The 26,330-nt window shown below is 37.5% G+C and overlaps 1 long non-coding RNA gene across 1 annotated transcript in view; it reads left to right on the forward strand.

Moving 5' to 3' along the window:
- Nucleotides 1–26,330, forward strand: part of LOC137229054 (uncharacterized) — a 206,380-nt gene that overhangs the window by 126,038 nt on the left and 54,012 nt on the right. Inside the window, exon 3 of the long non-coding RNA XR_010945516.1 lies at nucleotides 26,087–26,264. This is a non-coding gene — a long non-coding RNA (uncharacterized lncRNA). The remainder of the gene's footprint in view (nucleotides 1–26,086; nucleotides 26,265–26,330) is intronic.

Raw genomic sequence — 26,330 nt, forward strand, 5'->3', positions numbered from 1 at the left:
TATTAGCTATTATTACTGTTTCTTCATAATTTCAGCACTTAAAAATACTTGATCTTATTCCACAGTGCCATTCTCTTCATTTGTTGTTGGAACATGGCTTCGTGAAAGAGTTTTGCAATAGGAAATTCAGGCCTGTGTCTTTAAAACCTAGTTTTAAAATAACCAGTGGAATGAAACCAGTAAGCAAATAACACTATTAAAATTTTCTTCTTGATGTGTCACTTCATTTACCAGCAGTTGCCTTTGATCTTTCCCTATATGGTTTTGAAAAAACATTGAGTTCGTATTTAGGATCATACACTATTGACAGAAATAAGGTAGTAAGTTCTGCCACCAACCCAACACCAACTTTAAACAGAGCAGCTTCAATTTTATCTATTCCTACTAGTTGAGCTTCTGGGAAATTTTCATTTGAATGAACAGTATCTCGTCAACTAAAAAAATCAAATATTAAAAAAATCTGCACACTTAATCCGTACATCTGATTTAATGGATGAGAAAGCTGTGGTGTTGAGAGGTGACATGGAGGTGACATGCCCTCCCTAGAAGAAGGTATAAAACAACAACAACAAAAACCTAAAAATTATTTGCAGGTGGTTTCTGTTATCTTGAATATGTACGACATTCCAAGCTATAAGCACTAGAGAAGCAGAAATATTCATGATTTTTATGGAATTGTTTTCCTCTGTGTAATAACATTTAATACTTATTTGTACATGTTATGTCTTGATGTGGATTATTTTGTTTAATCTTTGAATGGCCTTCTAAGTAGGTTTTTTAAGTTCTTATTTACAGATGAGGGATGTGAGGTCCAAGACCAAACGTTAGGGGTGAAGTTATGATTCAAACCCAGCCTGACAGGCTGCAAAATATATGCTTTTTATTAGTCCTATACTAAGAGAAAGACCACCTGGGTCTTACTACCTATGTCATTTGTGATGAAATTATAACTTGTATCTTCTGATGGTCCATTAAATATAATGCAAATTTATTAGGATTATAGTGAATACAAACACATGCAGTGTGAAATAAGTAACTGAAAAAAAAAATATATATATAATATACAAAACATTTTACTCATAGGAACGATTAATGATGGGAATTTTAGGCACTATATTGTCCTAATGGGAAAAGCTCTCTTTTGTCCTCTTCACATCCTATCACGTAAGCTATTGCTTACTTCACTCCACTTCCCAGGGCACGACCAGCCAAATACTATCTAAACCAGATGTTTGCAGGAAAGCTTTAGTAAAATGCTCCTTTATAGGGCTAAAGTTTCTAACACTTGCTATCCCATTAATGATTTTTTTCCCCTCTCTGGAAGCAATGGAATTCACAAATGGTGATTTCATCTGTGGCTCTAACATTAGTCACACTAAGATTATTGTGCATATTTCCCAGACGATATATTTTACGTCTTGTAACAAATGAACCATTTAATTCTTAAGATTTTCCAGTGAGAAGTTTCTCTGTCAAGTTGCAGTTTGCTGTCTAATATTGCTAGAGAAAAGAGGCACCTAACTATTGCATCCATCTCATGAAAGGTAATAGAATTTTGAGGTTAACTGAGTGATTCATTTCTGACCTAGGAAAGGTTATAAAATTGCGTTAGAACCCCTACCCTCTCAAAGAGGTCAGAAGGTGTATGCAAAAGATGTTGTCTTCAACCACCAGTACCCCCCCTACTCCCCCAAAAAATATGGGCAGGGAAATTTAGATCTATTCAAGCTTTTATCATCTTGATCAGCTGGTAATTGTGAAAAGCCCTAAATCCTTTCCTCATCACCGCTTTATAATAATCACCCTCCTCCCTGTCACCTTAGCATGTAGAATATACCTTCTTTTGCACAAATATTTCTTCAGATTTTAAAAGTTAGCTTGACTATGCATCAAAGTTAATATATCCCTGTTATATTGTAGTAGCACTTTCATGAAAAAAAGGGAAAACATTTTCATTACATAAACAGGTAATGAGTACTCAATTGAACGTAGAGAGAATTAGCAAACTAACTGATCCACTAATCAGCAAACATACATCCCGACTTAGGAGGCAATCCAGCCTCAAAGATGTGGAGCAGAGTCACACTACATATTTTGTGTTGGATCTTCTAAAGAAGGGACTGATAACTCCATACAGTTGATTCTCAAAGTGAGACAGGAGACTACAGAGTGTAAAGAACTCAGAATACCTGCTTCTGAATTGTGTCTCAGAATTACCCTCAATTCCCCAAAATCTCTTCTGAGTCTCCTCTTTGTCCAAAATACCAGAGCCCATGGATTTGCTCCCATTGCACACATTTCATTTGATTTGGCACATGGGTCCCTCTCTCCTGTTAGGACTAGGTGTAGTCAGTGAAATAATTTTTCTCCAGAGCTGACAGCATTGCTGGGGTGTGTTTATTAAGCAATTAGCCTGCCAGTTGTATAAGTATTTAGACTTTGTTTGGAGAGAGGTTATAACAGGTGATAGCAACTTTCATTAATGCTAAGCATTGCTGGTCTTTGGGAAATGGTTAATTTTTCTAGGAAACAAACGTGTTTCTTAACTTTAATATTTTTTATATTTGAAAAGGTAGACATAGTTTCAGTTTTCAAAGTCCAGTTAGAAATTGCCTATTCTAGGGGTTTTCAAAAAGTTGTCAAACTCAGTTTCCTCTAGAGAACACTGCCATAACTTCATCCAGTGTCTAAACAGTAAGCAGATTTTTTGAAAAAAGAGCAGTGGATAGATTTAAAATCTTTTGGTCATAGCATGCAATTGCTGTTATATTTGGCACACCCAGAGGAAAACTGCCATTCAGTAACAAAGAAGGGCAGTTTATCTGGCTTACTTCTTTTAGGCACTGGAATCATGACTACAGTGATGATTAAAATCAAGTGTTTGAATTCCATCTCTGCTAAGATCCAAGGTGTCTAGATGCATACTGCTAAACTTCTTCCCAGAAGGACTGTACCGGTTTGTACTGGTTGGGGCTTTTCTTTTGCGTTAAGATTAGCTGGTAGCTCAAATTTAAAATGAAAAAGGATCCACCACAGCGCAGAAGTTAGGTTGCTACATGCATCTCTCTCACATGCCACCTCTGTTGCAGCAGTCTGGGGTTGTGCTAGTTCACCAATTTATACCCCCTGTGACTGAGGTTTTATCTTGTTTTCTTTTTAAATTAAAGATCTTCTCTATGAAATTTCTGCTAGAAATGGCTGGTTCCAAGATTGGAGTGTTATAGTTTAAGCATTTTACCTCTTTTTGGCTGATTGAGACTTATTGCTTTACCAAAGTGCTCAAGGGCTGTATAATGAAAGTCAGAGATAGGGTCATGGTTAAATTACCAGAGTCAACATTTGTGCCCAAAAAGCTATTGGGATAGTACTCCATCGTGTGTGCTTAGAGAAAATGCACAGTTGTTCTTTTGGAATGTCATCCAGTATAATGTGCTAACTAGACCAAAGCAGACCATACCCATCAGTGATAGAGTGAAGTAGGAGTGATGATTGGCAGAGTTTAAATTCATGCAATGTGAGTTTGCAAATATGTTAGATAAACAATTAAAGATGAGAGTTCCACACCATATCATAAGGACAAATAGTGCTGAGTTGTTTCAAGCATATTGTTTCCTAAAATAATAGATGAAGCTATTCCATGCATGGATTTTTCATTAAATTGCCCCCTAGGATGGAGGAACAACTTGTCTATAGCTTACTTTAGGCCTATATCCTCTAGTGTCCTGTGGGATGCACCTGAAGACACTTTAAGGAGATGACATTGAACCAGGTACACAGTAAAATTAACTTTTATATCTTTAATAGAAGAATAGGGACATGCCTTTTATTGATCTTTTCCTTGCTTTCCTTACTTATCTTCCCTATTGATGATGTTTCTCAAATGGGTAAGCAAAGAGAGGGGAAGTGCCGGCTTCTGAGAGGAGGGATAGAATCACAGGGTATAGAATCATAGAACTGAGAACTGACTCTGGGAGCTGTTTGGTTCATAAAATAATTCTCTTGGATAAAACAGTGCTGCACCAGAGTTAGGAGAGTTTCAGTCCTCTTCAGGCAGTTCACTGATTCAACCAATATTTACTGACTGCTTGGCTATGTGCTTAAAGACTGTTCTAAATCCAGGGATAAAACAATGGGTAGAAAACAGATTTGTCCTTGTCCTTAGGTCACTTACCATTGAACATGGGGAGAGAGACATTAATCACATAATTTTACAAACAAATGTATAAATGCAATTGTGAAGAGAGCCAAGATAGAGGATAGAAGGAACTGACTTTGTGGAGAAGATAAGGGAAGGCTTCCCTGAAAAGAACGACGATTGAGTAGTGAACTGAGGCAGAAACTGGGTAAAGAGAAGGTAGATGAGGAATAGAGATGGAGAAACTACCTGTTCAGGTCAGGGTTCCTGACAGCCTGGACTAGAGCAGTAGTGGTGTAGATGGACAAAATGGGCAATGCTAAGGGATATTTAGGACATAATTCTAACAGAAATTGATGAGAATTTGGAATGTAGCGTAGAGAGAAAGTGAGGTGTCAATACAAACATGTAGGTTTCTGGTTTGAGCAATTGCTTGGGTGGTGGTGCTATGTCCTGAGCTTAAAAATAATGAAAAATGACCAGGTTTGGGGGAATATTTGATGTTTGTGGGGTTTTTTTTTTGGCGTTATGTGGGCCTCTCACTGTTGTGGCCTCTCCCGTTGCGGAGCACAGGCTCCAGACGCACAGGCTCAGCGGCCATGGCTCACAGGCCCAGCCGCTCCGCGGCATGTGGGATCTTTCTGGACCGGGGCACGAACCCGCATCCCCTGCATCGGCAGGAGGACTCTCAACCACTGCACCACCAGGGAAGCTCGGACTTTTCATTTTTAATGGCAGAAACTTTATGTAAAACTAATGGAAAAGTTCAGTTGACTGGGAGGGAATATACAGGAGAGAGAAGTAGCAAAACGTTCTTAACTCATGCAGGAAAGCACCGAGTCCAACGCACAGGTGGTAGAGAATTTAGAGTGAGTTAGAAAAAGAGACCGCTCTTTTATTTTCCCAGGAAAAAAGAAATCTAGATGATTGGACGTGTAGATGGACATTTGTCTGGTATCAAGGAAATGAAGCAAATCCTTCCTGATGGTCTTTATGTTCTTTGTAAAGTTCCTACCTCTTTATGAAAAGGTGATTTGCTGAGTTTGAGACACAAGGAGAGTGGTTTGAGGAGAACTGAAAACTTGTGACACAATCATTGAGGTGAGTTTAAGAGTGAACAAACCGAACCAGAGAAAGGTGATGAGGTTGTTAGGCAGTGCTGAAGATCCCATTTGAGGCTGGTGATTGAGGGTTTATAATGGAGCTGATCTGGCCTGGTGTGTGATTGTCTCTGACTGCACTCAACTGCTGAGAGGTAGGCATCAGGAAAGCAGAGAGTCACACACATTCAGTTTTGGGGTTTCCTAGAGGGGAGTAATGAACAAAGCAGAAAGGCAGTGAAATGTATAGCATTGCCAAGTGTCTTATTGAAACAATGAAGCATGTATTCTAAACGGTCTCAGAAGGGAAATATAGAAGAAAGACAGAGATAAATTGGGAGGAAGTAGAGTGAGCATTAGACTGGAGACCACGATGAAGTCAAAGGATTGTTGTAACAGAAGTAATTTTAAAAAACCAAGCTGAGAGGATAAGAGTTAATAGTCAAAGAATAGGGTATATTTGAATTATTGCTTTGGACATAGAGAAGTCCAAGGCGAGATCATGCTCATCGGAGGTGTAGAGACTGAAGAACTGAGAGGCCAAAGCATTGAGCCAGGTGATCCAAGGCGACTTGGATGACACACAAGGATGGTGTCTTGGGGATGGTGGGGACAATTACAAACCAGGAATCAAATTCCCTAGTGAGCTGCAGACAGTGATCCTGACTTCAGAAGATAACAGCATTTAAGAAGTGGAGAGTTTGATGTCATTAAATGATGTAAGCCTCAAAGAGTATTTTTCCTTCCCTTCCCTTCCCTTCCTTCCCTTTCTTTTCCATTTCGGGAGAATGAAGAGATTGTGATCCAAAAGTAGCAATGGAGAACAAGAGAACATCAGTCCTGCTTCCTAGATTGAGGGTATATGGGATGTGAGAAAATAATGTGATGTTATTCTTGAGATAACTTGAGAGACTTTTAAGATAAGAGCTGGGTTGCAGATATAGTAGATGGTGGATAGAATATTTGGAGAAGAGGGCAAAGACATAGAGGAATTAGCGAATGAATTCTGGAACAATTTTATAGGGTCCCTGGAAGGGTATGAAAGATGGGATAAGAGAGAGAGCCTGGGTTAGGGCAAGGAAGTGCACAGTATCATGAAAATTATGATGTGTGGAGGATTGAGAGTAGAGGTCTTACATGTTGGGAATTTATTTAAAAGTTTTAGTTTCAAGGAAGCCTAGATGAAGCTGAGTACTGGGCCCAGTGGCTGGGGGAGGAGGGTGTTGCTTTTTTCACGTTGGAAGGGTCATGATGGGACCAGAAACCATATATTCCACATGTCTTTGTTGATTGATAACTGACTCAGAACTTCAAACACAGCACAGGATCCAAGATTTTTCTTTCATTCCTGTTTCGAAATTACTTCCTATTAAATGCGATGAGTCTTAACATGTGATGTTCTTCAAAAACTTTTGATTTTTATTGATTTTGGTCTATATTTTAGCCTGTTCTCGTGTATGTGAGTGTGAGTATTTGTGTCTTCTGACTCCACTGTTGTCTTTACTGAATATTTAATATGGATATGTTTATCGGTCTGGCTTTTTAGCTCTATCCCTGGTGGAGCCTTCAAATTATGTATGCTACCCACTCATTTGAGCTGGATTTATGAACATCCATTGCGTGTGTGGAACCAAAACTGAAGCTAATTTAAAGACCATGTGGTATCAATGGAAGTTTCAATTAAAACCTCAGGATGGATGATTAAGTCAAACCAGGAATGATGAAGCCAGATGGCTAAAAGGGAGTTTAGAGTTAGGCAGGGTAATCATGTGTCTGTTTTCCTTTTCCTGGGGCCTCATACACTTGAGACATGAACAACTATGAGCTGACAGGATATTGGCTCATGATGTAGGGCCTTCCCAGATGGCTTAGTGCAGTCATTTCCTGCCGTGGAAAGGTCTGGGATTACCCTGCAGTTTTGATGCTCTCTTATTTCAGTGTATTATATCATTGCTATTTCTTCTAAGAGTACTGAATATATTCAATAGTATACCACTGTTATACTATGTGCATAAAAATATATATGACATAGAAAAGTGTCCATAATATATTGTTGAGTAAAAAGAGTATATTTCTGGGCTTCCCTGGTGGCGCAGTGGTTGAGAGTCCGCCTGCCGATGCAGGGGACACGGGTTTGTGCCCCAGTCCGGGAAGATCCCACATGTCGCAGAGCGGCTGGGCCCGTGAGCCATGGCTGCCGAGCCTGTGCGTCCGGCGCCTGTGCTCCGCAACGGGAGAGGCCACAACAGTGAAAGGCCTGCGTACCGAAAAAAAAAAAAAAAAAAAAAGTGGATTTCCAAATTGATGTATGATACTTTTTATGTAAAATACTGTGTGTGCATGTGTGTACATGGTATAGGCATAGAAGGAGTCTGAAAATGTGTGCCAAACTGTTTTGTTTTTGTTTTTTGGCATGTAAGAAAGGATGCCTGCTTGTGGTCTAGTTCATGGTAGTTATAAAATACTAGGAACCAGGAAGTCTGAGGCCTGAGAGTAGAGTATAAACCTCATGGTTCTTAAGGGCGGCACACCAGAATTGTCTGGATAGCCTTTTCCAAATAGATATGTTAGAGCCCACCTTCAACACTCAGATGGAGTCCAGGTATGTGAATCGTGAAGATGTTCCACTGTGGATGTTAATGCACAGCCTTGTTTGAGAACAATTGATAAAGTGTATGCAAACCACGTGAACAACAGAATGGCAACAACAAAAACAACAATAACCACAGCAGCTGCTTTGCAGCTTATAAAGTATTTTTGACTGCATTATTTTGCCTAATCTTCATAATAATGCATCAAGATAAGTAACGTTAAACCCATTTTACGAAAGGAGAAACTTAGGTTTGGAGAGAGCCAGTAAATTTCCCAAGTTTCTATTGCATAGAAACAGCAGAGCTAAATGCAATTCCAAATCTCCTAACTTTTCTAGTATTAAAATCTTCTTTATCATGAAGTCCCTTATATCATTAGATCATGTCTGAGCATTTCTTTTTTTTTTTTTTTTTTTTTTTTTGCGGTACGCGGGCCTCTCACTGTTGTGGCCTCTCCCGTTGCGGAGCACAGGCTCCGGACGCGCAGGCTCAGCGGCCATAGCTCACGGTCCCAGCCGCTCCGCAGCATGTGGGATCTTCCCAGACTGGGGCACGAACCCGTGTCCCCTGCATCGTCAGGCGGACTCTCAACCACTGTGCCACCAGGGAAGCCCTGAGCATTTCTTTTTCCCTTTCCTTTTACTGTAGATTCTTCTTTATGTATGTCCCACCCAGTGGAATATCATTCTAGAAAGTCCTGTTTCCACCGTATATTATATATATTGGAAGGAATTTGGATTTCTCTTTTTTTTTCTTTTATAAATTTATTTATTTATTTTTGGCTGCATGGGTCTTCATTGCGGTGTGCGGGCTTCTCATTGTGGTGTCTTCTTTTTCTTGCGGAGCACGGGCTCTAGGCACACGGGCTTCAGTAGTTGTGGCACGCGGGCTCGGTAGTTGTGGCTCGCGGGCTCTAGAGTGCAGGCTCAGTAGTTGTGGCGCACGGGCTTTGTTGCTCCGCGGCATGTGGGATCTTCCCAGACCAGGGCTCGAACCCGCGTCGCCTGCATTGGCAGGCGGATTCTTAACCACTGTGCCACCAGGGAAGTCCCTGGATTTCTTAACTTAGCTTTGGAATAAGCAATATTGGCAACTACATCACTTTGATAACCTCAAAATAATTTCCTGACTTTTTCACGGTGCAAAAATATATACGGGGGATTTCCAATGACATTTTAAGGGAATTCTAGATGCCATATTAATGGTGTACTAATATTGGAGAAAATTAATTATTATTAAAGACCTAATTTATTCCATCCCTACAAGTTACACAATATATTGACTAGCTATTAACTTCTGAACTCAAAGCTTTCAGAACAGATGTGCAGATGTTCTTATTGAGCAATTTCAACCCCTGGGGTAGTTTCTCAGAAAAAAAAATAACTTTGCATTCCTAAATTAAGAATTTTTAAATATTAATCAATGATTTAAATATGTTTTCATTTATGATGTAAGGGGGTTTATAATAATCCCTTGTTTGGGGAAGTTCTCCAGTCCTTTTACTTTTATCTTCCTTCAGAGTGCAAGCTTGCTTTCTGAAGAAGATTCTCATTCATACACACACATTTTTAAAAAACATTTTCTACATTTAATATTTCTTTCTACAATCTTTTATGTCTTGACAATTCATTACTTTATCCTTCTTTCCATGGGATTTATCTACATAGAATAATGTCTCTCAATATAATCTTGACCTTAAAAAATCTTTGCGACAAGTCTCAAAGTTTCTAGAGGTCAAAGAGAACAAGTTCACAATTCAATCATAGTGACAACTTAGCACAAAAGTCATGAAGGCAGTGCCTTGGAATGAGACATACGCTAAAGGATTGACTGCAGGACTTTATTTTTTGGCAAGACATTATTCAGTGGCAGCTTAAACTTAGAACTAACAGCTCCCAAGTGAAGTCTCAGATTAGCCTGATATGTTTTTAAGTTCATCCATCTGAGAAATAGAAGAATTGAGTCTATTTATCAGCTTCCAACTCCCCTTTATATATTTTTTTCCAACCTATTATTCAAGGTGGCTAAACTCAGGAGTGTCACCACCTGACTTAAGCACCGAGAAGTGAATTGTGGAATGATACCATTTAGTTCACATTGTTGATGTGCCTTCGGGAAATAAAGCTTGGTAAAGCAAAAAGAGAGCCAGCTCTGGTATCTGTTTATCTGGATACACTGTCTAAGGAATGACTTGTAATATAAATGTATTTTCTAAGTCATAGTATAAATGAGAGAGAAGATGGATACTTCTACTTTGTCAAATGAAGGCTTTCTCAGAGACTTCTTTGCCTATTTATTCAACTTATTTTTGACCAAAGAACTGACTTTCAAATCTTATATTATGCTATATTCTGTTCTCCTTCAGCCTTTGGGGAGCTTTGAGGACAATTGCTGAAGCTTCCTAAAGGGCTTATAGACCTACTGTCCACCAATAGCACATAATCTTCTTTGAAAGTTAGATTTTGGCTCAGAATTGAACCAAGAAATTAGTAGTCTGCTAAGTTGAGAATGGACTTGAGGACACAGAGAGGGGAGGGGAGGCTGGGACGTAGTGAGAGAGTAGCATTGACATATATACACTACCAAATGTAAAATAGATAGCTAGTGGGAAGGTGTTGCATAGCACAAGGAGATCAGCTCGGTGCTTTGTGACCACCTAGAGGGGTGGGATAGGGAGGGTGGGAGGGAGGCTCCAGAGGGAGGGGTTATGGGGATATATGTATGCATATAGCTGTTTCACTTTGTTGTACAGCAGAAACTAACACAGCACTGTAAAGCAATTATACTCCAATAAAGATGTATTTAAAAAAAAAAGAAATTAGTAGTCTGCTTAAAAAGCAGAACGTTTCTTTGGAAATCAAAAGCTATGTGAGTGTTCAGCCAGACCATCATTTCCGTCCTCTAAGTAAACAATAAATCGATCCACTGAAACAAGTTTCTGAAGAGAAATAATATTAGGAGCCATATTCATCTTAGTGCAGATGCTTGACAAAAGTGTCAGGATAACAACCTCATAGAATATATTCCTTTTTAATGTAACCCTTATATCTGGCTACAGATAGACCAAGATGGTTATTATTCATTTCAGGACAAGTCATAATCACCTTGGAATAATAAGACCCTTGAAACTCGTGAGGAAAAACTGTTGTCTGTATTTTAACAGATGGAAGTAAAACAAGATAAAGATTGTCCCGTTGTGAAATATGTGTAAAATGCCCTTGGATGAAGCTTTGCCACCATATCCTGATGTTCAAAGAAAAGTTCCAGTGCACGGTCCAAAAGACTATAATAATAACAGAATAAGCGTAGACTACAGGTTTTTGATTATGGTAAATACAAGACAGACACAGGGACAGTTAAATGACAACAAAGAGTTTTCTGTGAAAAGTAATGACTGTCAAGAGGCATATGTTTCCAATGTAGAACGTTTAGAGAGTGTTTTCACCTCAAGAGCAGGTAACTACAAATGGAGCTGAAAACTGCTTGAATACCTTCCAGTTGCTCAGGTAGGGATGGAAAACAATAACAGCAGCAGTGACAACAACACAGTAGTTATCTGATAAGAGATGAGAACACAAAGAAAATAATAAAACCCATAAAAAAAAACACCTCAGTACTATTGACATTTGGGGCCAGATAATTCTTTGTTGTGAGTGGTTGTCCTGTGCATTGTGGGAAGTTTAGCTGCATCCCTGGTCTCTGCTCATTAGAAGCTGGTAGTACCTTCCCATTTGTGTAAAGCAAAAATGTCTTCAGACTTTCTGAAGTCTCCGGAGACTTCTCCTAGGGAGAAAAATAAGCTCTCATTGAAAACGACTAGGTTAGGAAAAATTTCTTAGATATGAAAATCAAAAGCATGACCCATAAAATAATAATCTGATAAATTATACATGAACAAAACTTAAAGTCTGTGTTCGTCAAAGACAGTGTAAAGAGAATGAAAAGACAGGCCACAGACTGGGAGAGAATATTGGTAAATCATATACCTGAAAAAAAGTCTTGTATCCAGAATACCTAAAGAACTCTCAAAACTCCAATAATAAACAACTGAAGAAAAATGTGAAAAAGATTTGAGAGACACTTCACTAAAGAAGACATATGGATGGCAAATAAGTACATGAAAAGGTGTTCAATAGTATTAGTGAATAGGGAAATGCAATTTAAACTATGATATGCCATTACATACTTATTCAAATGGCTGTATGTAAAAAGAGTGACATAGTAAGCGAGTATCAGTGAGGGTATGGAGGAACTGGAACCCTCAGACCCTGCTGGTAGGGATGTAAAATGACATTACATTGGAAAACAGTTTGGCAGTTTCCTAAGAAATTACACATACACCTACCATATAATCCAGCCATTCCATTCCTTGGTATTTCTCCAACAGAAATGAAAGCACGTGCTCATACAAAGACTTGTATAAGAATGTTTATAGCAGCTTTATTTTTAACAGCCAAGTTAAAAAACAACTCAAATGTTCATCAACAGATGAATGGCTAAACATATTGTGGTATATCCGTATGATAGAAAACTACTCAGCAAAAAAACAAAAAAAATGAAATGTTGATGTACATAATATGGATAAATCTCAAAATAATGATGCTGAGTGGAATAAACTAGGCAAAAAAGTATAAGTATATACTGTGTTACTCCATATATATAAAGTTTGAGAAAAAGCAAACTCATTTATAGTGAAAGAAAAAAAAAAACTAAGATGAGTGGTTGCCTGGGGACAAAATGTGGGGACAGTGAGGAGGGGGGCAGTACGGAGGCACAAGAAAACTTCTGAGGTGATGGATATGTTCACTGTATTGATTGTAGTGTTGCTTTCACTGCTGTATACATATATGAAAACTTTCAAAATTGTACACTTTAAGTATAGTTTATTGTATATAAAAATATAAAAGAAAAAGATGCCATCTAGAATAGCAGCATGAAATATAAATTACCTAGGGATAAACTTAGCAAGAAATATCAAGGACAACTATGAAGAAACTTCAAGACTCTATTGGGGATATATATAGAATATTTAGCTAGACGGGGACTCATCTTGCATCATTAGTATTGGATAAGAAGACTCAGTATAAAATTGTCGGTTTCTCTAAATCAATCTGTGATCGTAATGCACTAGTAATACCAATCCTAATGAGACTTTATTTTGTTTTTGAACCATGACAAGTTTATTCCAATGTTGATATAGACAAAATATGTGAGAATAATCAGAAATTAAAAGAGAAAGTTCTGAAAAGTGACTTTTAGAACATGTTATAAAGCTGGAGTAATTAAAACAGTGTCAATTTGATGCATAAATTAACAGATAAATCAGTAATGTAGACAAGAAATAGAACTAGGTGTATATGGGAAATAAGCATATGTAAACGTGGTATTAAAATTTGTAAAAAAAAAAAAGGTAGATTCTTTAATAAAGTTTTGGGATAGTTAACCAGCCATTAAAAAAAAAAATAAAGCTAGATTACTACAGTCCATATAAAGAAAAATTCCAGATTGAACAAAGACTAAGTATTAAGATAAAATTGTTAAAAAACTAGAAGAAGCTATAAAGGCATACTTTATAATATTGAAATGGTAAAGACCTTTCTTAGCCTGAAATAAAGGCCAGAAAGATATATAACCAAGATTTAAAATGTTGAGTATGTAAAAATTGAAAACTTTCAAAAAAACACCACGTAGGCTGATGAACATGAAATATCTGCAAGGTGATAGAAAAAAGAGCTAGTGTTTAAAGTATACAAAGCACTGTTAAAATTGAAAAGAGAATAGATAATTTCTGAAAAGAAATATAGGTAAAAAGATATAAACAGGCAATTCACCAAAGAAAAAATAAAAAATGTTCAGTGAATTTTATATAATTTTTCCACCTTATTAGTAATGTAATGAATTCAAATAAACACAATTCTGACTAGTAAATTTTAAAAGATTTTAAAAGACTGATCAAACTTAGATTGGCAAGAGAATGGAAATTGACTTTTTCATTTACTGTTGGAGAGAGTATAAAAACTGACACATTTTTCCAGAACACAAATTAGAAATATATGTCAAAACTTGAAATAATGCAATTATACTAAGTAATTATTCTAAGTGGATAAATAAACACGAGCACAAGGATTTATGAACAGTGATGTTCACTGCTTCTGTATTTCTCCTGTGTTAAAAAAAAAAAAGGACAGATTCTTTTATGGAAAATTTTTAAACATACAAGAGTAAAGAGAGAATGGTATAATTAACTAAATCACCCAGTTTCAACAATTGTCAACATTTTGCTAATTTTGTCTGTCTCCTCCTGTACTTTTATTTGGGAAAGCTAGTACTTTCATTTGAGTGTGGAGACAGAGTTTATTAAAGTAAGCCCAAAACAATATAATATACTCCCTAAAACTGTGGTATGTATACTTAAGAAATAAAGACTTTGTAATAAAACATAACTTGAATAAAAGCTATTAATATTAGCTAACACCCAGCCCATGTTTAAATTTCCTCAATTTTCTCAAAAATTTCTGTTTAGAATTTTAGGTTTGTTTGATTTAAGATCTTAAGTTTTATATATTACATTTGGTTCATTATGCCTTTGAGTTTCTTCTCTTTAAAAATCTGTAACAGTTCCTCCTCTCCCTCTTTTTAAATGCCATTCATTAATTGAAAAAACATACTCCTTTATACTCATACCCATTTATATTCTTGTGTAGAATTTCTCACAAGACACATTCAGCTGTTGGCTTTCCAATATGCTATTTAACTTGTTTTTCCTTATATTTACTGTAAAATGATAGATATATAGGCTTGGTTAAAAGTTTTTGACCAGAGTGTTGCATAAGGGATGCCCTGTGCTTCCTGCTGCAAAATGCCTGATTGTTCTGTTTACATAAGATCCAGATGGGTCCAGGTGTTGTCAGTGTGATGCACCCATTATAAAGTTCCCCAACAACTCCTCACTAATTGTTTTATATCCATGTTGACAATTGCATAGATCCATTATTTCCTTAAGGATTACAAAATTGTGATTTTCTAATTCTGTCATTCCCTCATTCCCTTTGCATTTATTAGCTGGAATTCTTTTTTTTTTTTTTTTGCGGTACGCGGGCCTCTCACTGTTGTGGCCTCTCCCGTTGCGGAGCACAGGCTCCGGACGCGCAGGCCCAGCGGCCATGGCTCACGGGCCCAGCCGCTCCACAGCATGTGGGATCTTCCCGGACCGGGGCATGAACCCACGTCCCCTGAATCGGCAGGCAGACTCTCAACCACTGCGCCACCAGGGAAGCCCTAGCTGGAATTCTTTAAAGAACTTTCCCTTACCAACTAATTGATTACACTGAAACAGATTTGGTACAGCTAAGACTGGCTTGATTCTTTGCCTTTTATTTGTTATTTTTTAAGAATAACGTGTTGGTTTCCCAGAAGCGACTAATGGTGGTCATTGAATGTATGTATGGTGCTTATATCATTATGAACTTGTGGGTTTTCATATTCTTAATGTGTTTCAATCTATTGCAGCCATTATCCTTTTGTTGCACAAATTATCTATGTCAGCTTAGTGGAAGCCCCTTTGAATTGATTCTACTGTTCTTTTGATACAACTCCAGTGGTTTTTTGACAAGTTTCTTGCCTTTTGGCACATCTAAAGGTCCTAGGCTCACTTTACACATTTCTAACCTTTGACCTAGATTCACCCAATTTCCCAAAGAGGTTATTTAAGCTATAGCCATCCCCTACATATGTGCATTAGATTCTACCCTCTTTCACCTGTTCATTCATCATTCCCATCCTGGGACACCATCGATTTCTCACTCACTATTGGATTATTCCTAGCACGTTAAAAATATGTTGCTACTTTTCCCCTCTAAAAAAATTCTTTTAAATCACCTTCCCTCTATATACACTACCCCATATTGTGCTCTCTTTTACAGCAAAACTCCTTTTTTTTTTTTTTTTTTTTTTTGTGGTACGCGGGCCTCTCACTGTTGTGGCCTCTCCCGTTGCGGAGCACAGGCTCCGGACACACAGGCTCAGCAGCCATGGCTCTCACAGGACCAGCCGCTCCGCGGTATGTGGGATCTTCCCAGACCGGGGCATGAACCCGTGTCCCCCGCATCGGCAGGTGGACTCCCAACCATTGCGCCACCAGGGAAGCCCATACAGCAAAACTCCTTGAAAGAGGAATCTATACTCACTACCCTTAATTTCTCTCCTTCATACTTTCTTGAACATATTCAAATCTAGTTTTTGTTCTACGACTACCCTAAAACTGCTCTTATCCCAGTTATCAGGGCCAAAAGTCATTTCTCAGGTTTCATCTGAAAGGATAAGTAGAAGTATTTGATCACTCTTTCCTCTTTGAAACACATGACCCAGGTTGAGTTTCTGTATTTTTTCCCACAAAACCAACTCTTTTTAATGACAAATTTACTCTTTCAGTTGCTCAAGCCAAAAACCTTGGTGTCATCCTTAATTTCTCTTTTGCATAAACCAATTCTAGTCTGATAGTAAATCTTGTCATTTCTACCTTCAAAACACACTCAGAATCCCACCACTTCTTACCATCCCAAATGCTATTAGCCTGGCTTAAGCCACTGTCATTTCACATCTGTATGATGATAATAGAATCCAAATTGGTCTCCCTGCTTTTGATCTTGGTTTACTGCAATCTGTTCACAACGAAGAGCAAAATGTGTATAATTAGAACATAAACCAGATTATGTCTCCCCTTTCTCTGCTGAGTCCCCTCCAGTGGTTTCCTATCTCACCCAAAATAAAAACGCAAATAGCTACCCTGAGCTACAAGACCATTCATGGTTACTTTTCTGTCCTCATACTCCACTGCCTTCCCTATTGTCTCCTCCATTCCATCTTCTTTTTCCCTCAAGGTCTTTGCACTTGCTCTTCCCTTTGACTGGAGTGCTCCTCCTCCAGTATCTACATGGCTCCCTTCCTCACTTCCTTCATATCTTTACTTCCCTGGCTACTCTACCTAAAACTTCAAACTTGGCTATTATTAGTTGGCTCTGGCTGCCATAACAGAATACCATAGACTGGGTGGCTTAAACAACAGGAATTTATTTCTCACAATTTTGGAGACTGGAAGTCCAAGATCAAGGTGCCAGCAGGGTTGGTGTCTGGTGAGGTCCTCTTCCTGGCTTGTAGAAACCTGCCTTCTCACTGAGGGCTCACATGGCCTTTCCTTGGTGTATGTGCATAGGGCAAGAGGGAGCTCTCCTGTCTCTTCTTCTTGTAAGGGCACTGATCCCATCATGAAGGCACCACCCTCATGACCTCAACTAAACTTAATTAACTCCCAAAAGCCCTACCTCCAAATACCACCACATTGGGAGTTAGGATTTCAACATATGAATTCTGGGGGGGGGGGCACAAACATTCATTTCATAATAGCTACCTCCACTGATATTTCATATTCCTTCTCTTTTTTTTCCTAAGACACTTGTCACTTTCTAAAATACAATAAATTTTACTTTGCAGATTGTTTGCATTCCCCATTAGAACTATACCTCCATGAAAGCATGATTTTCAGCCTTTTTATTTGCTTTTATTGATTCTCTAGCATCTCCAAAAATGTCTGGCACATAGTAGATGCTCAGCAAATATATATTGGATAAATAAGTATCCAGAATGTCTTAGAAGTTCAAGTGGGCCATAACCATAAAGGAGAATGTAGCCCTTGTGAGAAAAAATCTGCTCAACTCTGGAATAAGCCATATGTTGTAGGAAATCATTGTATTATGTTCATTTCCACAACTATAAACATCTTAATATTCATTCAATGAATTTATCAATTAAAATTTCTCTTTTGAAAAATATCTAATTGATAAAGTAACAACAAATAAACTAGGCTATCTGTAAAAGGAGTACCAAAGTAATTTAAATTCTAACACTGATATGGGCATCTGTTTATTATAAAACAAAGGCTTTTTTCCCCTTTACTTTAGAATAAACAACTGTGACAAATAGGCTCAATATTTCCTTTAGTTATGCTCATAATATATTTTAAGCAATATTATAGGCTTACATTACCCATCTTGTTTTCAGTATCCATATGGCAACATTATGTAAATGTTCCTTAAAAATAAATGATGCTGTTTAGTATACAGTGTATGTTGTTTGCTGCTAAAACCATGATTGTATGAAAGAAAAAAAGTCTTTGGATCATCCTAAAAAAGGATTAAATTCTAGGAGAATTATAAATAGGAAATAGTTGATACAATTAAACTAATGTCAGGAACACTTTACTTGAATTGATCAAGAAGGCATAACTTGGAAGAGGTTTCAAGATGATAATAGAACACATTTTCCAAGTTTTTCAAGGAATACAGTTTATGAAAGACTCTGAAAGGGGGCTGTTAGAAAACTGCAATCATATGTAGGGAAATTACGACTGAGGTAACCCAGTGAGTTACTTTGTTTCTCAAAAACCCAAATGAGTAGAATAAGGAAAGGAGCCCTTGTGATTATTAATGGCTATTTTAGGTATTTCAGAAAATGCAACAAGATAGAATTTAGTAAGAATTGTACACTTCTCACTATTCTCCAAATACGTTTTCTTTTGTAGATTTCAAATTATAATATTTGTAGCCTATTGAATTGAAAAAGCATTATAGAAGACTGAAAGTATAAAACATCAAGTCAAGCAGTTAGGGACCATATAACAGCTAAACCTGCAGCTCCAGTAGATTCCTCTAAGAGACCTTTCAAATACTCTACTTTGAGTTAAAGGTGTTCTGTCATATTCAGTTATAGACACATAGAATCTTAGCATTGATTTTAACTCCTCTTTTGCCGGTGAAAAAGTGTGGATCCCGCAGGCATCAGGAGCTTTCCCATGGTTACGTAGGTCAAGTTAGAGGAGACCAGGACTGAAACCCATCATGTCTCCCGGTTAGTCTTGCTGTCAAAAGGGATTACAAATCTTTTTTTTGTTACTGGATGAGATTGGCCAAGTAAAAAATACCACCCCCCCCCCCCCCGCCAAACACACATACATGCACAGATTCACACACACACACACACACACACGTGATTTTATTTATGCATCTTAATCACATTCAGAATGGGGAGAGAACCAGGTTCGTAAGTACCTAATGGTATGTTCAGTCATAGGAATACTTGGTTAGCATGTGATCTTGGCCTGTTTCTTAGGGCACTAAATTTTTTTTAGCAGCACCCAGAGCCTGGGACTTAAGATAGTGATTAAGTGGTTTGTAAAGTGATGAAAATGGCACACTGTCCTGTTATTTATTTTCTTTTATGGTAGATGACATTTAGAAACGATCAGAAGCATATAGTGACTCTGGCTGCAAGCACAAGTACCTAAGATTGCCTTGTCAAGCTGGAAAACAGGAAATAGGCTATGGAAAACAGCATATTTGCAGCCTCATTACCTTCTACATAACAGCAGAGTTCGGGTGTAAGGGGTACTCCAGGATATTTTCTTTAAATGACACACATTTTTAAAAATCAGGAAAAAAATTAGCAGTTTAAATAAATAAGAGGTAAAGCGGACATTGCTAAAAAGTGTACTGTCTATCAGCATTTTCAGGTATTCTGCTTTGAATTATGATATTCTTTCCAAATTTTAGGGAAGATGCATAAGCCTTATTTCATTAACATTTTCTACAGAATATATTTTTCTTTTCATAGTTTTTGAAGATATGCCATTACAAATTTAAAAGTCTGAAATAAATTATAGGAGTTCATCAAGATTTCATTTGATTTGGGGAAACCTAGCTTTCCTTTGCATGCACTATTGAAATATCAATTCAGAAACTCAGTAAAGTTGGGCTGGTTTCTCTAGGTGAGAGATCTACCTTTTGTACATGAGTCCAGTTTTCTACTTAACAGAGATGTGTGTTTGTGTGTTGGGTCAAGGAAGTGAAATTGTCAAAGGACAAGAATATGGGTTGATTAGTGAAGGATCTTAGTGATATCCAGTGATCTCTAAGGCGGGGCACTGCTGATGGAATTTGTAACCCCGGTAATATCGGGCATTGCAATGGGGGTCCTGAGGATAGATTAGAAAACTGAACGTCAGCACTGTGGGAATGTCCTGCACAGAAAGGGAGCATAAGAAACCTGGAACTTCCTCCATTTGTTTCTCCCCAGACCTCATAATCATCACAGACATCATAAATATTCAGGTGGCCTGCTAGATTCAAATACAAATAATAATTCTATGGACAAAATGACAGCTTGTGTGGAAAAAAAGAACATTAGAAAACGCTTACTCTTTTAAAAAAATACTGTAACTTTCAAGTTAAATTTAGAGGATGAACCACCAAATAGATACTTCTATTTAAAATCTTTCTTGCTTGTCCATTTATACATAGACACAAAACAACAACAAACAAAATTGAAGTTGTAATGATACTGCATGTTTAAAAAGAAATGCATTTTGAAATGTGGGAAGACCCATCAAGAACAGTGAAGGAAACCACAAGGATTTTTTAAATATTGGAAGAAATACTGTCGAGGGCTGTGGGGTTTGTCCAGGAATTCTTTCTTGGTTATGGTGGATATGCTGGATTGGCTCTTTTAAACATCTGATTCGACTTCCTTCTAATAAGCAGAGGTTGAAAATAAAAATAAAAAATCCCAGATGGGTTCGAAGTGAGGATTCCAGATGTGATTTCGGTCCTGCTGATCGGATGCTCTCAAATGGCACTTATGTTCAGAATTGAGTTAATGGAGGAGTGAGGCCCAGCGTGTGAGACACTAATTTTGCGGGTGCAGATTCAGTAGGATTTGCGTGACTCTGGGTCCAACAGTGGCAATGGTGGGTCTCTTGGTCTCAGATCACAGCTAAGCCAAGGGTGATTCCGGAGTCAGGAGTTGACTCTTGAATTCTCTCCCAGAAGTTGTAATTCTCTTGGCAGGTCACGTCTACTGTGCGGTTCTGGGAATCATTCTTGAAGGCCCAGAGCCTGATCCTTCAGCTCTTGTAACAATTTTGTAAATACCTTATTCCCTGTATTAGGAATAAATTATTTTCTAATTTCTTGTATTAAATTCTTTTATTTTCTAATTTCTTGTATTAAATTCTTTTCTGCTTAAAACACCTAACATATTTTCTATTACCAGCAAACTGAACTTTTACACAATAGTAGAATACATCCTTATCACATGCTGCCAGAAGGGCTTAGGAAAGAAAAGGACTAAATGTGTTGAATGTCCAGCTGACCCCCCACCCCCAATCTAATTGTTCTCTTCCTATTGCTTTCCCTCTGGAATCAGAACCAGACCACTAGCCCTTTGATTTTTGGCAACTTACTTGACTTCTCTGTGCCTGAGGATAGTAATAGTGTCTGACTCACAAAGTGATAAGAATTAAATTATGAAAGTGTATAAAGCACTTAGTGCAATTCCTAGTCCATAGTAAATGACCAATAAATGAGATCTACTGTCAGCCTTATTACCTCTGTATAACTTCTGTCATCTACAGTGACAGTTACATGATAAATGGTCTGTATACCCTTGAGGGAAAGAACTAGGCTTCATTCATTCATCTTTCTGTCTCAAGAGCCTATCACAAAGCTTGACACTTAGATATTTAATGCTTCCTGAATGACTGTTTCTAAATGAAGAGTCTATGAGTTCAAAAACATTCTCCAGGTTCTCTAAGTATCTTGTTCTTTCCTTTTGGGAAATTAGAATATTCCTAATCCTTCATAGAGCCTTCCTTGTGAGGATGAGGTTAAATAAATAATAATAAATAAGTTTTTTAGACTAAAAAATCTAAAAGCAGCTTTGTGTATTATCCATTTCAGATCCAGAACTTCATGTATGAGGAAAGTAGGATCCAAATGTACTATTCTGTGCTCAAGTTCACAGACCTACAAACCTACGACCAGTTCTCTTTGTAATCCCATTAGATTGTTCTGTGGCATCACATTAAGTAGGAGACAATCATTAAGGTCTCATCCAGCCCTGAGAGTCTATGATTTTAGCAGGTGAACTTCCAAAAATTGCATCATTTTGGATGTAACCCTTCAAATCATTATTGAAAACTTCCACATTTTATTAATGGTATGATTGTATCCATTTTTGATTACTGAAGACTGTAAATCTAAGTATCAATAATTGCACCAATGATACAATGCGGTGACATCTTAGAGTAATTACAGGTCTATAGGGACATCTCCCCTGAAATTAAACAGTTCTCAGTGTTTAGAGGCCTTAGGTTTTCCTTTACGGTTCTGTGTTCAGTTCCTTTTCTCACTATGAGATATTTAGCTGTTTTTTCTTGCTGCCATCAATAATCTGGTCTCCAGAAACTCTCACCAATTTTCTAATTTTCTTCTAATATTTAAGAGTTCAGGAAATCAGGAAAAGAAGCTTTTATAACTAGCCCAAACAAAGTGTAAATTTACTAAGAGTGAGAACTTATGGGATTTTTCTGGGGATAAATATAGATATGAATTTTAGTGAGTAGACTATTTAGTATTGGTTTTGGCCCCTCAGGGGTCCCTCCCCGCTACACACACACCTTCTCATCTGATTTCTGATTTGTTGGAGTTTTGATAATTGAGGTGACCAGACATGTAACCTTAATATATGTTAGACTAAGTGCCAATTCAAAACACTGAAGCAGCAACTAATGACAGGGTCAAATTCTGATAAATTAAATTTCCATGTAATGTAAAATGCTGTAGCCACTTTGAAAAATATTCTGGCCATTCCTCACAAAGTTAAACAACACTTATTTGATTCAGCAATTCCATTCCTAGTTATATAACCAAGAGAAGTAAAAACATGTCCACACAAAAAGTTGTATAAGAATGTTCATTGTAATCATTATTCATGATAGCCAAAAGGTGGAAACAACCTAAATGTCCATCAACTGATGAAGGGTTAAATAAAATGTGGAATATAAATACAGGGGAATATTATTTAGCCATAAAAAGAATGAAGTACTGATACATGTTACAACATGGATAAACCTTGAAAACATTATGCTAGTGAAAGAAGACAGTCACCAACAACCAAATATTATATTATTTGATTTATATGAAATGCCCAGAATAGGCAAATTTATAGAGACAGAAAGTAGGTTAATGCTTGGCTCGGGCTGGGGTTTAGGGATGGGGGTGTTGGGAGACAATTGTGAGAGTGGTAAATAAAGGGTGCAGGGGTTTCTTTTTGGGTGATGAAAATTATCTAAAACGGACTGTGGTTATTGCTGCACATCTGTGAATATACTAAAAGTATTGAATTGTAGACTTTAAATGGGTGAATTTTATGGTATGTGAATTATATCTCAGTAAAGCTATTACCAAAACAAGTCTCCGTGGAGCAAAATGATGATCAGTCACCAGCTGAAACTCCATCAACTTCAAACAATATTTTATCCAACAAACTTAGACAGATTTTTAAAGTTTATTGTAAACAGATCCTGTATGTAATAGTATTTTGATGAAAATAAATGCTCTTCCCAAATTGCTTGTTTATATGACAGGGAATTTGACCAAACATCACCACTCCAAATTTACACTAACAAATAGTAAACTTTTACATGAATGCCTGTGTCCCCGTAATTTTTTTGTTTCATTACGAGAGACATCGCCGTCTGGGATCTCACTTTTATAGTGTGGCGCAAACAGAATTTCTTAAAGACAGGAAGGTTCAATTAGCAGAAGGATGATTAATCAGCTCAGAAGAATTTCTAACGTCTTAGTTAACTTGCAGTGGGGTCAACTTGCTTTCCTATCTTTACATTGTTACTATAGAGATCAGGGAACTGTAACCACATGTGGTTTGGACAGGAAGCTTCTTCCATTTCATCAGCTACCAAAGGGCACAGGGCAGCAGTGCTGAGAGGCGGGGAGGACTGCACCACAGAGGCGAGAGGTGCTTTCATGGTCCTGTCACGGGTTTCTGGGTAACACTGTTGACTCGTTTGTGTCTCTTAGCCTTACTTTCCCTGTTTGTTACAAGTTTTCAAATTAGGTCCCAGGAAAATATGTATCAGCTTATTGACCTGAGCTGTTTTTCTGAAACTCTCTGCAACAGGATTCTCATCTTCCTGTGTTGTTATTAAAAAATTTTAATAAACAAGACAACAATATGACATTTCATTATCAAGTAAGTTTAAATAGGAGAGAATAGGGAAAAAATTGTTAATAATTCAGTCTGAACTGGCTAGAGGCAAATTGTTATATTAAAAATAAATGTATTTTAGGTGTCATCTTTTAGATTGTTTACAAAAATTGTCAGGCACTGATAAGAAAATCTCAAAATAATTACCTACACATCCTACTTTTATTTAAGATTGGATACTTTTCTCCATATGACAAACTTAAGGCTGAGGGAAATGTTAACACAAGAAACTCTATGTGTGTGTGGAACATACATATGTGTGTACATGTGTTCATAATGTAGACATAGAGTGTTTGTAAGAATTCAATTACTGCAACAGGGCAAGAGATGAAATAATCATCACTATCATGTTGTCTCAAGGTTTTCTGGATGACGAGCTATTCCGAATTTTAAAAATTAAGATAATTTTTAGCATATGGTATTTGTTTTTCTCTTTCTGACTTACTTCACTCTGTATGACAGACTCTAGATCCATCCACCTCACTACAAATATCTCAAAAATAAAATATATAGTTTGATAACAAACTCAATATTCATGTTGATCATATGCAAAAAGTTATTTAAAATGATTATTTAAATGCTTTACATTGTTTAAAAAAGTTTTTAAAAAGGGATTTCCTGGGTGGTCCCGTGGTTAAGACTGTGCTTCCACTGCAGGGGGTGTGGGTTTGATCCCTGGTAGGGGAACTAAGATCCCGCATGCCACGCTGTGTGGCCAAAAATTTAAAAAAAAAAAAAAAATTAAATGCTTTCCACTGTAATGCATACCGTTTTCTAGCATTCAGCTGTGTAAGACTGGGTATGAAGCTATTGGAAGCGTTCCAAGGCACTTCTTCCATGGAAACGTCTAATGCATTGTACCCATTTTCCATGCAGTGGAGAGAGTCCAATTTCAGTTTTGATCCTAAATATAAAGTCAGTAATTTCTAACCAAATGGATTTAAAACACCCCCTCACTGGTACAGCTCCAAGAATTCTGATCTAACAGGAAGCAGGTAACCTTGACCCTGCATTTCCATTCCCACTCCCCTCCTCTCCTCCAGTCTAGGGTGCTGATCCCACAGCATGTGCCAAATGTTCCATGTATCTCTTTTGTGAATACACATAGAATGTTCTGGATGGAGCGCAGGAGAGTTGCATCACGACACTGGAACATTCCTGGGTTAGGAAACAAAAGCTGAGCACGTGTTACAGGTCCAGCTCAGATGATCTCAGACTTACAGAGAGAAGTCCATTCCATCAGTTACACACAGGGAGAGGCGACAACCAGCAATGATAAGCTGGTTTAGCGGAACTGATACTCGCTTATGGCTCAGTGTATGTGAAATCCCTGTTGCAGGGTTCTATTCTGTCAAGTGGATTTAGCAATATAGTAGCAAATTCTTATGCTGTCTTCAAAAATCCTAAATCTGTGAGCACAGGTATTAAGTAGAACTTTTATCTTATTAGGAGGTGTAGCATCGTTTGCTATTATGCATATACTGTAAATGCTAAATGGGCTGAGGAAGGAGGCTAACGTTGATTAGACTATACTGTGGAAAGTCTGACTTTTCCTAGGAAGACATGCATTTTTCATATTAAATCCTATATTACTTCATAAGATCTGGACTAATTGTATCAGGAAAGCCCTATTTATTTAGATAAATTCAAAACAGTTGCAAAAGTTGATTAATCCCAAGGGCTAAGTAGCATAAATAAATCAATTTACGGGCCAACTGGAAATGAGATTAGGGCAAGAACTATGCATGCATTAAAAGTGAACCAGTGTAAATTGAGTGTTTTGAAACTTGTAGTGCATTTGCTAAAGGTAAAATATTCTAATAATTGAAGAGTATTATGGGTTTTAACATCATTACTAACTCTGCAGGACTTAATTTTAGGTGCTTGCCAGTAAGAATTATGATAAATACCTATTTTCACTATATGCAGCCTTTCCTAAAGATTAGGCAAATTTCCTTTGCAAGGGAACTTTACTTAAATGGTAGTAAACCTCATTTTTTGTATCCGCTTGAATAAAATAAAGATGTTCTTAACCAATAAGCCCTAGGCCAATGTCACTAATTAACTTTTATAATTCATTGCTATGAACCAGCTATTTAAATCCTGCTGTCTCACAGAACTTTTTTTTTTTGGTCCTTGGACAGATCTGAAACCAGTAACATCCCCACACTCATGAGGTAGTCCACCACGTGACAGGACTGTGTGTTGAGTGCATCACATCTGTTATGTCGCTGGGTCCTTCTGCAAACCTGAGAGGCAAACAGCAACTCCAGTTTACAGATGAGAAAGATGAAAGCTCCAGATTCTCCACCCTGGTTTCAGGTAGGCAATTTGCAGCTCTGTACACCTCCAACTGAATGACCTATTTTCTTCTCTCTGGATTTCTGC

Source organism: Pseudorca crassidens, chromosome 8 (genome assembly GCF_039906515.1).
Source record: "Pseudorca crassidens isolate mPseCra1 chromosome 8, mPseCra1.hap1, whole genome shotgun sequence".
In the NCBI taxonomy this organism is placed as follows: domain Eukaryota; kingdom Metazoa; phylum Chordata; class Mammalia; order Artiodactyla; family Delphinidae; genus Pseudorca; species Pseudorca crassidens.